Source organism: Ranitomeya imitator, chromosome 4, assembly GCF_032444005.1.
Source record: "Ranitomeya imitator isolate aRanImi1 chromosome 4, aRanImi1.pri, whole genome shotgun sequence".
NCBI lineage: Eukaryota > Metazoa > Chordata > Amphibia > Anura > Dendrobatidae > Ranitomeya > Ranitomeya imitator.
In genome coordinates this window covers 269,137,088-269,150,890 of record NC_091285.1, presented here as the reverse complement: position 1 = coordinate 269,150,890, position 13,803 = coordinate 269,137,088, and the positions used below count along the sequence as shown (strand labels likewise).

At 49.0% G+C, this 13,803-nt stretch overlaps 1 long non-coding RNA gene across 1 annotated transcript; it reads left to right on the top strand.

Annotated features, from left to right (window-relative positions):
- Nucleotides 1-809: 809 nt before the first annotated feature.
- On the top strand, nt 810-2,040 carry LOC138674068 (uncharacterized). The gene is made up of 2 exons (XR_011320464.1): nt 810-855; nt 1,628-2,040. It is a non-coding gene; the product is annotated as an uncharacterized lncRNA (long non-coding RNA).
- The last annotated feature ends 11,763 nt before the right edge of the window (nt 2,041-13,803 follow it).

Sequence of the window (13,803 nt, the reverse complement as noted above, 5' to 3'; positions counted from 1 at the left end):
GGTAATCCACCTGTGAGAAGGAGAGAGCTGGAGGGAGAGTGGACACCCCAGAGCCCAGGGGTTAGATTGAGAAAGAAAGAAAGCGGTGTAGCTTGCTTCATGGGTGGGGTACTCTGCTGAGTAGCAGAAATTGCTACTAGGCCCAAAAGGATTTCCTGGGCCAGATGCCCTTAAAAAATAGTACCCGTATTTTTCGGACTATAAGACGCACCGGACTATAAGACGCATCCAGGTTTTAGAGGTGGAAAATAGGGAAAAAAATATTTGAAGCAAAAACATGTGGTAAAATATTTAATAACATAAATAACATACTATTATATGTGGTGTTATTATATATAGTAGTATGTTATTATGTTGGAAGCTGCGGGACCAGTGTGGTGTCTGTTAAGTACTATATGAAGATGCTGGAGGGTGAGTATAAGAATGTGGGCACAGGGCTTATATTGAAAGCACCACTCCAGCACTGCAAAATAACACTGTAGTGCTGCTTTAAGATCCCATTGGAAGAACTATAACTCCCGGCATGTCCTGCAGATCCTATTACATGCCGGGAGTTATAGTTCTCCACAGGAGTGGCAGAGTGCTTTATTGTGTGTTGGAAAGACTAACCTCTTAATTGTGGCAGCCAGCCACTGTGCTGAGGTAAAAGCATCTCATGACTGCACACACAGAGTCCTCCCTCTTGTTGCCTCTCTACAGCACAGGTTATAAGAAGAAGCCTAGTGGGGAGCCTGAAGGACCTGTGATGACATCAAAAGAGGGAGGGCTCTGTGCTGTCATGTGATGCTTCAGCCCGCCCACTCCTGACATCACACAGGTCCTTATGCCTCAGCACTCAGCGTCCACCCCAGCCAGGTATGCAGCGATCTTGTCCCCTCTGGCCCCTGCTCCTGCCCCCCTCCTCCACCAGATACAGATCTCCCAGCTGCTGCAGGAATCCAGTGCTAGGGAAACCATGTCTGCCCCTATGTAAGTGGAGTATTCATTTTCTGCTCCCCATTCACTGCTCAGCTGACAGGTGGGCGGGGAAGCGGCTAAGGAATATTCACTGCACTATAATCATCGGGACCACCTGGTTTTCCAGCACTGATTCTGGGCAGGGACATTTTTCTGTCTCCTGAAAGTGGGATCCCAGTGCAATCTCACGAGCTGCTGTCCCCCCTCCACACGTTACATCCGTACCATAAGACGCACCCACACTTTCCTCCCAAATTTGGAGGAAAAAAGGTGCGTCTTATGGTCGGAAAAATACGGTACTTAGGTAAACAGGCGGTGTAGCTTGCTTCATGGGTGTAAGGATTCCGGACTTTCCTGGTGTCTGTTTGCCCTGATCCAAGATGGAGACTTGGATCTCGCCCTGTCAAGGAACTTCCTGTCTGTCCTGACCATTTAAGTCCGGGTCTTGTGTTCACCTGTGCCTGAGTATTTTGTGCTGCTGGCTCTTGAGCATCTGCCTGTTTGCTGGTTTACTCCCTGCTTCTGCTGGTCACTACTCAGTAGTCTGCCTCACCCCATTCATCTACATCTCGCCTCTGGAACTGCTGGGACCGGCAGCACACCAGTGGAAGGATCTCCTTTGTTTACAAAACTTTTCCCAGTGTTGTGCCTCTTTGTATATCCACTCCAGGTGAGCAAGATTCAAGCTGTGCTTTTCTCTCCAAGAAAGATCTACTCATCTACTACGCTTAGATAGCGCTCTCCCTCTTTCTCCCCTCGTCCTCTCTTTTCCAGGACGTCATTCACATGACGCATCATCTGTGAACAATTGGACTCTTACTTACAAGTACTGTGCGCACGTGTGAGCAAGTTTTGCTGGACTTAATCATTTAAGTACTGTGTGCATTTGCACTAATAACCTTACTGGACTTCCACGTTTAAGTGTCTTGTTTGCTTCCACATCATTTCCTAGCTGGACTGGTTCACATTAGCGGTCGCGACCCGCTACTCTGTTTGCTGTGATTTTCTATATAGAGCTGAGGACCTCGTTACAATTGCAGAAATATCTGTTCTGTTTTTGAGTAAATACATCTTTTGTTGCAACTTTCTTCTCAGACTGGCTTTATCCCATGCTATCAGATTCCGTAGTACCCATCTAATTATTACAATGGGTGAAGCACCCCGCTGAGTAGCACCAAATTCTACTAGGCCCAAAAGGATTTCCTGGGCTAGATGCCATTAAAAAATAGTACTTAGGTAAACAGGCGGTGTAGCTTGCTTCATGGGTGGGGTACTCTGCTGAGTAGCACAAAATGCTATTAGGTACAAAACGATTTCCTGGGCTAGATGCAGTTAAAAATTAGTAATTAGATCAACAGTCGGTGTAGCTTGCTTCATGGGTGGGGTACGCTGCTAAGTAGCACCAAATTCTACTAGGCCCAAAAGGATTTCCTGGGCTATATGTCGATAAAAAATAGTACTTAGGTAAACAGTCGGTGTAGCTTGCTTCATGGGTGGGGTATGCTGCTGAGTAGCACCAAATTCTACTAGGCCCAAAAGGATTTCCTGGGCTAGATGCCGTTAAAAATAGTACTTAGGTAAACAGACGGTGGGTGGCTGGGCTACTCTGCTGACTAGCAGACACTGAAGCTTTGGAGCAGACCTCTGAATCCCAGGCCATAGTATGAGTAAACAACTCTGCAGACGACCCCACCCACCTGGAATTGACGATGGCAACGTCATGTAAAACTCAGCAAGGGGACTAAATAAAAGAGTCTCCATTTTTTCCAAAAATTCAGGCGTGCAGACACTGCTCCTAGGCCCAAAACTATTTACTGGGTTAGATGCAGTAAAAATTTAGATACACAGGCGGTGTAGTTAGCTTCACAGGCGGGCTACTCCGCTGACATGCAGACACTGCTCCTAGGCCCAAAACTAGTTACTAGGTTAGATGCAGTAAAAATTTAAATACACAGGCGGTGTAGTTGGCTTCACAGGCGGGCTACTCCGCTGACGTGCAGACACTGCTCCTAGGCTCAAAACTATTTACTGGGTTAGATGCAGTAAAAATTTAGATACACAGGCGGTGTAGTTAGCTTCAGAGACGGGCTACTCCGCTGACGTGCAGACACTGCTCTTAGGCCCAAAACTATTTACTGGGTTAGATGCAGTAAAAAGTGAGATACACAGGCATGCAGACACTGCTCCTAGTTCCAAAACTATTTACTGGGTTAGATGCAGTAAAAATTGAGATACACAGGCGTGCAGACACTGCTCCTAGTCCCAAAACTATTTACTGGGTTAGATGCAGTAAAAATTTAGATACACAGGCATGCAGACACTGCTCCTAGGCCCAAAACTATTTACTGGGTTAGATGCAGTAAAAATTTAGATACACAGGCGGTGTGGCTAGCTTCACTGGCGGGCTACTCAGATGACTATCAGACAATGCTACTGTGAAGGATTACCCCTTCCTACCACGTCACCAATCCGTGACGTCACTACCCAGGCCCAGCTCTCCGGCGCCCCCTTTGTCTCTCAGGTCAGTAAAGGAACTGCACCTAGAGCAAATGGCCGCCGGGGAGACTGCCCTGTTACCCACACTGGGTATTCTAGGATTCGCAATCAGAGTAAAGGGATCAGCCCAAAATTAATTTATGATTTAATTGCCTTAAGGGCGTACTAGATAATTACAAGAAATATACAATCACAATATATCAAGAGTTACAGTCAGAGTACAATATAACAACAATAATACAAGGCTTAAAGGTATAAAGCTGGAGGTCAATTTACCAGGTTGAAGGTCGCTTGTGGAAGCTGGGGGCGCGCAGCATTCCGCAGGTCCAAATCTTAGTTGCCGGGCAGCCCCCAGAAAGCATGTGCTTGCTCCCCTCTGGCTGGCATACCCTGTTCCTTAAGATATCATCATCATGTTCTTCTGTGGAGTGAGAGCCTCCCAGTGACCTCAGCTTCTTCTTATACTTGGCTGAGCCCCCCTGCCTTCAGCTGGGTGGGCTTAGCAATCTCCACCCCCTCTGTCTCCCTGCAAGATTTATTCCAATTTCTAATAAATGGGATAACTTCCCTCACGATGATCGGATCAGCACACGGGCAGTACCAGCGCCTGTGGTTTGTTCTGCCGGTCGTACTGGGATCAAACCTGGACCCATTCGGTCCCTGTGGGAGGCTGATCCCTATATCTCGGGTTTCAGACCTTCCACCATCACGGGAGTCACACTGTTGGATGCACAATTTCTTTAGGGTAAGGAGAATATTTTTTATGAGCCTGTACCTCGGACGATGCGTCCATAATTCACAATTCCATGTTGGAGACGGTTTGGCTGGGCTGCCATAATAGATGTGTATCCAGTAGCCACTTGGCATGCGTGTTTTAATTAAGCCCCCAAGCATTTCCAAGCCCCCTGGTGGCGTGGTTTCCTCATGGAGCTTTGAAATACCGTCTACAGTTTACACTGAGCTCAGCCCGTTAGCATACTAATAGGACCTTATTCATAGAAAAGGTGGGGGCCAGGAGCGCTCCTAGCTGCCTACCTGAGACCAGGAGACAAAATGGAGTCACGCCAATCTGTAAGTATGCCTGTTCCAAGATGGCGGCTGTTCCCTCATCACACTAGCCCAAAAGGATTGGCTGAGCTAGATTACACCAAATGCTGTGACAAACACTTGCACAGCACTGGCACAGACCTGCCTGGCAAACAGTGCTATGAACTGCTGTAACCTACCCTGAAAAGGGCTGATATTACAACTAGTCCCAACTCCCTAAACCTATCTCTCTGAAAATTTGCTCCAAAAAACATTCATAGACTGTATAGCGCCCACAGCAGCAGCGGTGCCATCTAACACTAAGCTGCAGCAGTGAGGAAATGGTGGTGACGGGGCAAATGGCTGGTTCTTATAGGGCAAGGACATCTGACATACACAGCCAATGACACATGCCCTTGCTTGTGTTCATCACATGCACATCGCTGTGTGTGTGTGCACTGCTGATAGGCTGAGAGACTGCACCGCCCCACTGTAAATGCGGGAAAGAAAAAAAATGGAGATCGGCATTATTTCAGCACAGATCTATCCCCCGCCCACTATACACTGAAACAGTCTATTAACAATGATAAACAGTTTTAATGTGCAAATCAAGTTAGGCTTTTGGTAAACGAACAGTTATCGAACAGAAACTCGAACAGTCGAGTTTTAAGCAAATTGTTCGAGTTCGTCGAACGACTCGAACACCGCCCAAAACAGCTCGAATTTGAAATTGGCGAACAGTTCGACTCGAACACCGCTCATCTCTAATTAAGACATAAATCACATCCCTGGTCTTACAGTTGATATACTGTTTTAAAGGATGACTGGTTGAATCGACTGGATTAAGAAAAGTATTCCGTGTGGGTATAATGTGGGGACATATATTGCAATCCCCACAGGGGAATGACCCTTTAAGGACAATACCCCTGTTTATAGACAAAAAACGTGTGCACTGCTCAATATGATGGTGCCCAGGCAGGTTCCAAAACCATACTGATGCATAAAAAGAACCTGGCACTCCACTTGCATGAAGAAGCTTTTTAATAGTTTCAAGCGTAAATACAGTGACAGCAATCGCAAAACGTTTCGGTCATAGATGTCTGACCTTCATCAGTTGCATAAAGTGATTACTGGTGACGTGAGTATTGTCACTAATAGAGAGTTTGTGGTATGGAAAGCCCTAAAATGTAAAGGCACTGTTCGATAAAGTTAGGTATGGGCGCAGCCCTGTAATGGCGCTGCCGACACGGAGTCCATCGCTTGTCTGTCTGTGGCCACAGACAAGCGGTGGACTCCGTGTCGGCAGCGCCATTACAGGGCTGCGCCAATACCCCTGTTTAGTCTTGTGGTAGGCCTAGAAAAATGACTATTTGTCAGAAGATCTCGTAATTTCGGGGCGCGTCTTGCTGCAAGAAGTGGCCTATCACTTGTAACCTCCGCCGTCTTGGCATCAGTCCTTAAAATTGTCCAATGCCTAGATATAATGTGCGTTTCCTGATGCCAACTAGTATTGAAGTCCGTGATGAATCTGGCAGACTTGTCCGTGTTCAGTGGTCTGGGGGACAAAAGTGATGCCTGATCTTCCTGCCGTGCTCTTTGAAATACTGATGATATCACCCGTTTAGGGTATCCCCTTTGCTTGAAACAATTTGTGAGTTCATGGGCCTGCGATATAAAATCAACATCGTGTGTACAGTTCCGTCTAAATCGCAAAAATTTGAAGACTTGAAGACACAAAAGAGCACAGGGAGGTCAAAAATACTCTGTTGTAAAAAAAAAATCACAGTAATAAGGAAGTGCTAGTCAAAAGATGGATAAAAAAAGGGTATTTAGTTGATACTTTTTTTTTTTTGCAAAAAAATGTCTACTAAGCTGTTCCACCAATCGTCAAGGTATACCCATATAGCGCAGTCCTAACTAATGTATATAATTTCTATCTGATGTATTTAAAATCCTGATCATCTGTATACTACCTGTATAAGCAGGGTTCAGTGAGTGAATATCCATGTGGACATGCTGAATGGAACAGCTTAAGTGCAAATAACCCACAACGGAGTGGTGGACTCCACAGTCTTGTAGAAGCAAGAGAACAATTATAGAACCAGAAACACGTGGGCTACTTGCACATTGAACAAGTCTGTAAGAACATGTTCACACACACCACCAAGAAACTTGACACAAAACGGCACAGTGAGGTCAAAAATACTCTGTTGTAAAAAGATCACAGTAATAAGCAAGTGCTAGTCAATAGATGGAATAAAACCAGGGTATTTAGTTGATACTTTTTTTGCAAAAAAATGTATACTAAGCTGCTCCACCAATCGTCAAGGTATCTATATATATATATATATATATATATATATATATATATATATATATATATATATATATATATGGCATCGTGATTACTCGCTAATCCCGCCCCCTGAACAGTAGCCCGCCCCCCACATCACCACACACAATCCCACCCCCAACACATCACCACACACAATCCCGCCCCCACCCCATTATCACACATAATCCCGCCCCCAACACATGACCACACAATCCCACCCCCCCACCACATTACCACACATAATCCCACCCAGGGTCGGACTGGGGCACCGGGACACCGGAGAATTCTCCGGTGGGCCCCGCCCCCAGCTCCTGCCTCCTTCATTTGTGCCTGCTCTGCATCATGCTCATAGCTTGCGCACAGCAGTGCGCACTTTATTGTATAGACGGCACAGCTGGCAGACTGCACAGGTGATGGGAAGTGCAGGCGCAGCTCCTTCACATCACCTGCTGCCGCTGTCATTACTCTGCCAGGAGAGCTGTGTGCACGGACCCTCACTTCAGCCAGCACAGTCAGAACAGCTGACTGTGAGGCTGAGAGGAGACAGCACACACAGCCGACCCATAGTCACCTGTTTCCTGTGCTGCCTATCTCTGCTCCTCTTCCACAATCCATAAAGCCCTGGACAGCAGTGTAAATCTGATTGGCTGCAATTCAGCCAGTCAGCGTTAGTTTTCTTTGTGTGAGCTCACAGCACAGCTCAGGCAAGGAGCTGTGCTGTGATTGGTCAGGAGTCCTACCCAAGCAGCAGTGGAGCAGAGGGAGTCTGATGGCTGCAGTCAGTGTGACTGTAAGTAAATAAGTCTATGATGCCTGCACCCTGAGTAGATCTCCGGCCACACAGGCAGTTAGGGTGAGGGGGTCCCATTCATCCTAAAGGTGACATAGGGGAGGGGGCCCACAGCGATATTCTAATTTTCTTGTGGGTCCCATCCCCTATTGTGTCATCCACCTCTATTTTACTGTGGCTCCCCTTTCCCTCTTTGACTAGGCCCATAGGAAATCAGAGGTGACATAGTGGGGGAGGGGGCCCACAGGAAAATAGAGGTGACATAGTGGGGGAGGGGGCCCACAGGAAAATAGAGGTGACAGTGGGGGAGGGGGCCCACAGGAAAATAGAGGTGACAGTGGGGGAGGGGACACACAGGAAAATAGAGGTGACACAGTGGGGGAGGGGGCCCACAGGAAAATAGAGGTGACACAGTGGGGGAGGGGGCCCACAGGATATTGGGTGACACAGTGGGGGAGGGGGCTCACAGGAAAATAGAGGTGACACAGTGGGGGAGGGGGCCCACAGGAAAATAGGTGACACAGTGGGGAAGGGGGCCCACAGGAAAATAGAGGTAGCACAGTGGGGGAGGGGGCCCACAGGAAAATAGAGGTAGCACAGTGGGGGAGGGGGCCCACAGGATATTGGGTGACACAGTGGGGGAGGGGGCTCACAGGAAAATAGAGGTGACACAGTGGGGGAGGGGGCCCACAGGAAAATAGAGGTAGCACAGTGGGGGAGGGGGCCCACAGGAAAATAGAGGTAGCACAGTGGGGGAGGGGGCCCACACGAAAATAGAGGTAGCACAGTGGGGGAGGGGGCCCACAGGAAAATAGAGGTAGCACAGTGGGGGAGGGGGCCCACAGGAAAATAGAGGTAGCACAGTGGGGGAGGGGGCCCACAGGAAAATAGAGGTAGCACAGTGGGGGAGGGGGCCCACAGGAAAATAGAGGTAGCACAGTGGGGGAGGGGGCCCACAGGAAAATAGAGGTAGCACAGTGGGGGAGGGGGCCCACAGGAAAATAGAGGTAGCACAGTGGGGGAGGGGGCCCACAGGAAAATAGAGGTAGCACAGTGGGGGAGGGGGCCCACAGGATATTGGGTGACACAGTGGGGGAGGGGGCTCACAGGAAAATAGAGGTGACACAGTGGGGGAGGGGGCCCACAGGAAAATAGAGGTAGCACAGTGGGGGAGGGGGCCCACAGGAAAATAGAGGTAGCACAGTGGGGGAGGGGGCCCACAGGATATTGGGTGACAGTGGGGGAGGGGGCTCACAGGAAAATAGAGGTGACACAGTGGGGGAGGGGGCCCACAGGATATTGGGTGACACAGTGGGGGAGGGGGCTCACAGGAAAATAGAGGTGACACAGTGGGGGAGGGGGCCCACAGGAAAATAGAGGTGACACAGTGGGAGAGGGGGCCCACAGGAAAATAGAGGTGACACAGTGGGGGAGGGGGCCCACAGGAAAATAGAGGTAGCACAGTGGGGGAGGGGGCCCACAGGATATTGGGTGACACAGTGGTGAAGGGGGTCCTCAGGTAACACCTTTACGACATCAGCCTTACATGTATGGCGCGTGTTAAATGCCAGTGTCAATCTCTGACAGCAGCATATAACACATGCCAACATGCGTGCGCATCATTCTCTCACCCATTGGCGCCCATGATGTGATCGTGGGTCGCCGATGGGTTGTAATGACAGCCAGGGGTCTTCTTCCTGTGGCCAGGCATTAAAGGAGACTGTGATTTCTGCTATCTGCAGTGATGCCGTGGTATCACTGCATATTATAGCACATGCGATCGGATGATCGCATCCTCATGTCCTCTAAGGGGGCTATCTGTACCAGTGAAAGGTAAAAACAAAATTTAAAAAATTCCTAAAAGTTCAAATCACCCCTTTTAAGTCAATTGAAAATAAATATATTTAAAAAATAAAAAAACAACGTCCGATCTATCAAAATATAAAAACAATTAACTCGATCAGTAAACACCGTAAACAGAAACAACTCAAGAATTCCAAATGTCCTTTTTTCGGGTCGCCACAATTCCACAAAAAAAGCTATAACAAGTGATGAAAAAAATCACATTTATCCCAAAATCATACTAATGAAAACAATGTCTTGCCCCCAACAGAAACCTTCCCTGTGTGTAATAAAATATGCAGCAGTCGCCGTCTTCTGCCGCTGTGTCGTTGCTTCTGTCTTCTTCATTGCAGTGGAATATGGCCACCGGTAAGTATTTTACTACACACACTGGACCTACATTACTGCTCTCCTGTGTGGTGTAGCATATAGAGGATCTGTCAGCTCTCCTGTGTGGTGTAGTATATAGGGGATCTGTCAGCTCTCCCGTGTGGTGTAGTATATAGAGGATCTGTCAGCTCTCCTGTGTGGTGTAGTATATAGAGGATCTGTCAGCTCTCATGTGTGGTGTAGTATATAGAGGATCTGTCAGCTCTCCCGTGTGGTGTAGTATATAGAGGATCTGTCAGCTCTCCCGTGTGGTGTAGTATATAGAGGATCTGTCAGCTCTCCCGTGTGGTGTAGTATATAGAGGATCTGTCAGCTCTCCTGTGTGGTGTAGTATAGAGAGGATCTGTCAGCTCTCATGTGTGGTGTAGTATAGAGAGGATCTGTCAGCTCTACTGTGTGGTGTAGTATATAGAGGATCTGTCAGCTCTCCTGTGTGGTGTAGTATATAGAGGATCTGTCAGCTCTCCCGTGTGGTGTAGGATATAGAGGATCTGTCAGCTCTCCCGTGTGGTGTAGCATATAGAGGATCTGTCAGCTCTCCCGTGTGGTGTAGCATATAGAGGATCTGTCAGCTCTCCTGTGTGGTGTAGTATATAGAGGATCTGTCAGCTCTCCTGTGTGGTGTAGTATATAGAGGATCTGTCAGCTCTCCTGTGTGGTGTAGTATATAGAGGATCTCTTCGCTCTCCTGTGTGGTGTAGTATATAGAGGATCTGTCAGCTCTCCTGTGTGGTGTAGTATATAGGATCTATCCTGTGTGGTATTTTTACACGGCATGGTGGGCCCCAAGAATGATTTTTCTCTGGTGGGCCCAAGGTACTCCAGTCCGACGCTGATCCCACCCCCCACATTACCACACATAATCCCGCCCCCTACCACATTACCTCACATAATCCCGCCCCCCACCATATTACCACACATAATCCTGCCCCCCACCCCATTACCACACATAATCCCGACCCCCACCACATCACCACACATAATTACACCCCCCCACCCCATCACCACACAATACCGCCCCCCCGCCCCGTCACCACACACAATCCCACCCCATCACCACACATAATCCCACCACATTACCACACACAATCCTGCCCCCCACCCCATCACCACACAATCCCGCCCCCCAACCCTTCACCACACACAATCCCGCCCCCCAACCCATCACCACCCATAATAGCACCCCCCACCCCATCACCACCCATAATCCCGCCCCCCCACCCCATCACCACCCATAATCCCTCCCCCCCACCCCATCACCACCCATAATCCCGCACCCCCAACCCATCACCACCCATAATCCCGCCCTCCACCCCATCACCACCCATAATCCTGCCCCCCCACCCCATCACCACCCATAAGCCCGCCCCCAACCCCATCACCACCCAAAAGACCGCCCCCCCACCCCATCACCACCCATAATCCCGCCCCCCACCCCATCACCACCCATAATCCCGCCCCCCACCCCATCACCACCCATAATCCCGCCCCCACATCACACTCGCTAATCCCGCCCCCTGCACAGTAGCTCTGCCACCACCACACAATCCCACCCCCCACCACATTACCACACAATCCCGCCCCCCCACCACATTACCACACAATCCCGCCCTCCACCACATTACCACACATAATCCCGCCCCCCACCACATTACCACACATAATCGCTCCCCCCACCACATTACCACATAATCCTGCCCCCCACCACATCACACAGGATCCTGCCTCCACCACATTACCACACATAATCCCGCCCCCCACCACATTACCACACATAATCCCGCCCCCACCACATTACCACACATAATCGCGCCCCCCACCACATTACCACATAATCCTGCCCCCCACCACATCACACAGGATCCTGCCTCCACCACGTTACCACACATAATCCCCCCACCACATTACCACACATAATCCCGCCCCCCACCACATTACCACACATAATCCTGCCCCCCCCACCTCATTACCACATAATCCTGCCCCCCACCACATTACCACATATAATCACCCCCACCACATTACCACACATAATCCCGCCCCCCACCACATTACCACACATAATCCGGCCGCCCACCACATTACCACACAATCCCGCCCCCCACCACATTACCACACACAATCCCGCCCCCCACCACATTACCACACATAATCCCGCCCCCACCTCAATACCACATAATCCTGACCCCCACCACATCACACATAATCCCGCCCCCCACCACATTACCACACATAATCCCCCCACCACATTGCCACACACAATCTCGCCCCCCACCACATTACCACACATAATCCCGCCCTCCCACCACATCACACACAATCCCGCCTCCCCACCTCATCACCACACATAATCCCGCCCTCCCACTGCCCCCCCACCACATTACCACACATAGTCCCCCACCACATTACCACACATAATCCCATCCCCCACCACATTACCACACATAATCCCACCCCCCCACCACATTACCACACACAATCCCGCCCCCCCACCACATTACCTCACATAATCCCGCCCCCACCACATTACCTCACATAATCCCGCCCTCCCACTACATTACCACACACAATCCCGCCCTCCCACCACATCACCACACACAATCCCGCCCCCCACCACATTACCTCACATAGTGGTGGTGGGAGACTCACTACTGAGAGGCACAGAAGCAGCCATCTGCAGACCAGACATAACCGCAAGAGAAGTATGCTGCCTTCCAGGTGCGATGATCAAGGATGTGACCGATAGGATACCAAAGCTCTTCAGCTCCAAGGACGTCCACCCATTTCTTCTGATACATGTTGGCACCAATGACACGGCAAGGAAGGACCTACCGACAATCTGCAAGGACTTTGAAGAGTTGGGGAAGAAAGTAAAGGAACTTGATGCACAGGTAGTTTTTTCTTCTATCCTTCCAGTAGACGGGCATGGCACCATGAGATGGAACAGGATCCTTGATGCGAACAACTGGCTAAGACGATGGTGCAGACAACAAGGTTTCGGATTCCTGGACCACGGTGTGAATTACTTGTACGATGGACTCCTCGCCAGAGACGGACTACACCTCAACAAACCTGGGAAACACACATTCGCCAGAAGACTTGCTACACTCATCAGGAGGGCGTTAAACTAGAAGAAGAGAAAAAAAGACAGAAAGAATGGACTAAAACAGGCTCGCACAACCCCAAAATGTAGAAAAAATAAACACGTTTATTGAATCACCACAACATGATCTAAAAACACTTAAAACTCACAACAAGTGTGTACAAAACACCCCCATAACACAATAAAGTATCTATAGCAAATAAACATATATGTATGAGATATCATGCATAGCCGGACATGTGGTAAAATACATTACAGTGGGGTAATGATCATGACCATAAACCAGGGAAATGTATAAATGCATACAATCATTGCATACCCAACTGGTAACTAAATATCCCTAGTGGACCTAAACTACTCTGAAGATCCAAATGATGCCCACTGTGTGATATAAATGTGGAAGAAAAAAGTCAAAATAGAGAGGTAAAACTCCTATGGAGCAAAAAACCAGACAGCATAACGCCAGAGATACTCAGCTGTGTCTAAGACGATATAGCCGGGAGCAACATGCTGCTGGGCTATAAATCGCTCCAAAGGTCCACATATCACACATACCCGGCAAGATCAAAAAAGAAGAAGAGGGGGTGTGAGGACAAGACCTGTGTATTTTTGTACATGTGTATTGTTTATCTTATATGCATTAACTATACATTTATGTCCTATACAGGTTCTCTCTGGCCACACTTTATTTGGCTTGATTTATTTCTGTATCGAGCCGCATTCTGTCTCTTAATTCACATCGCTTAGCTCAGGAGTTTACCGCTGCTTTCTTTATCATCTGCGGGCTCTGCCTGTGCCCGGCGCTTGCGCTGTGCGGCTCATTGTTTGAGCCGCGTCTGCGCATGCGCTCTTCTCCATGGAGAT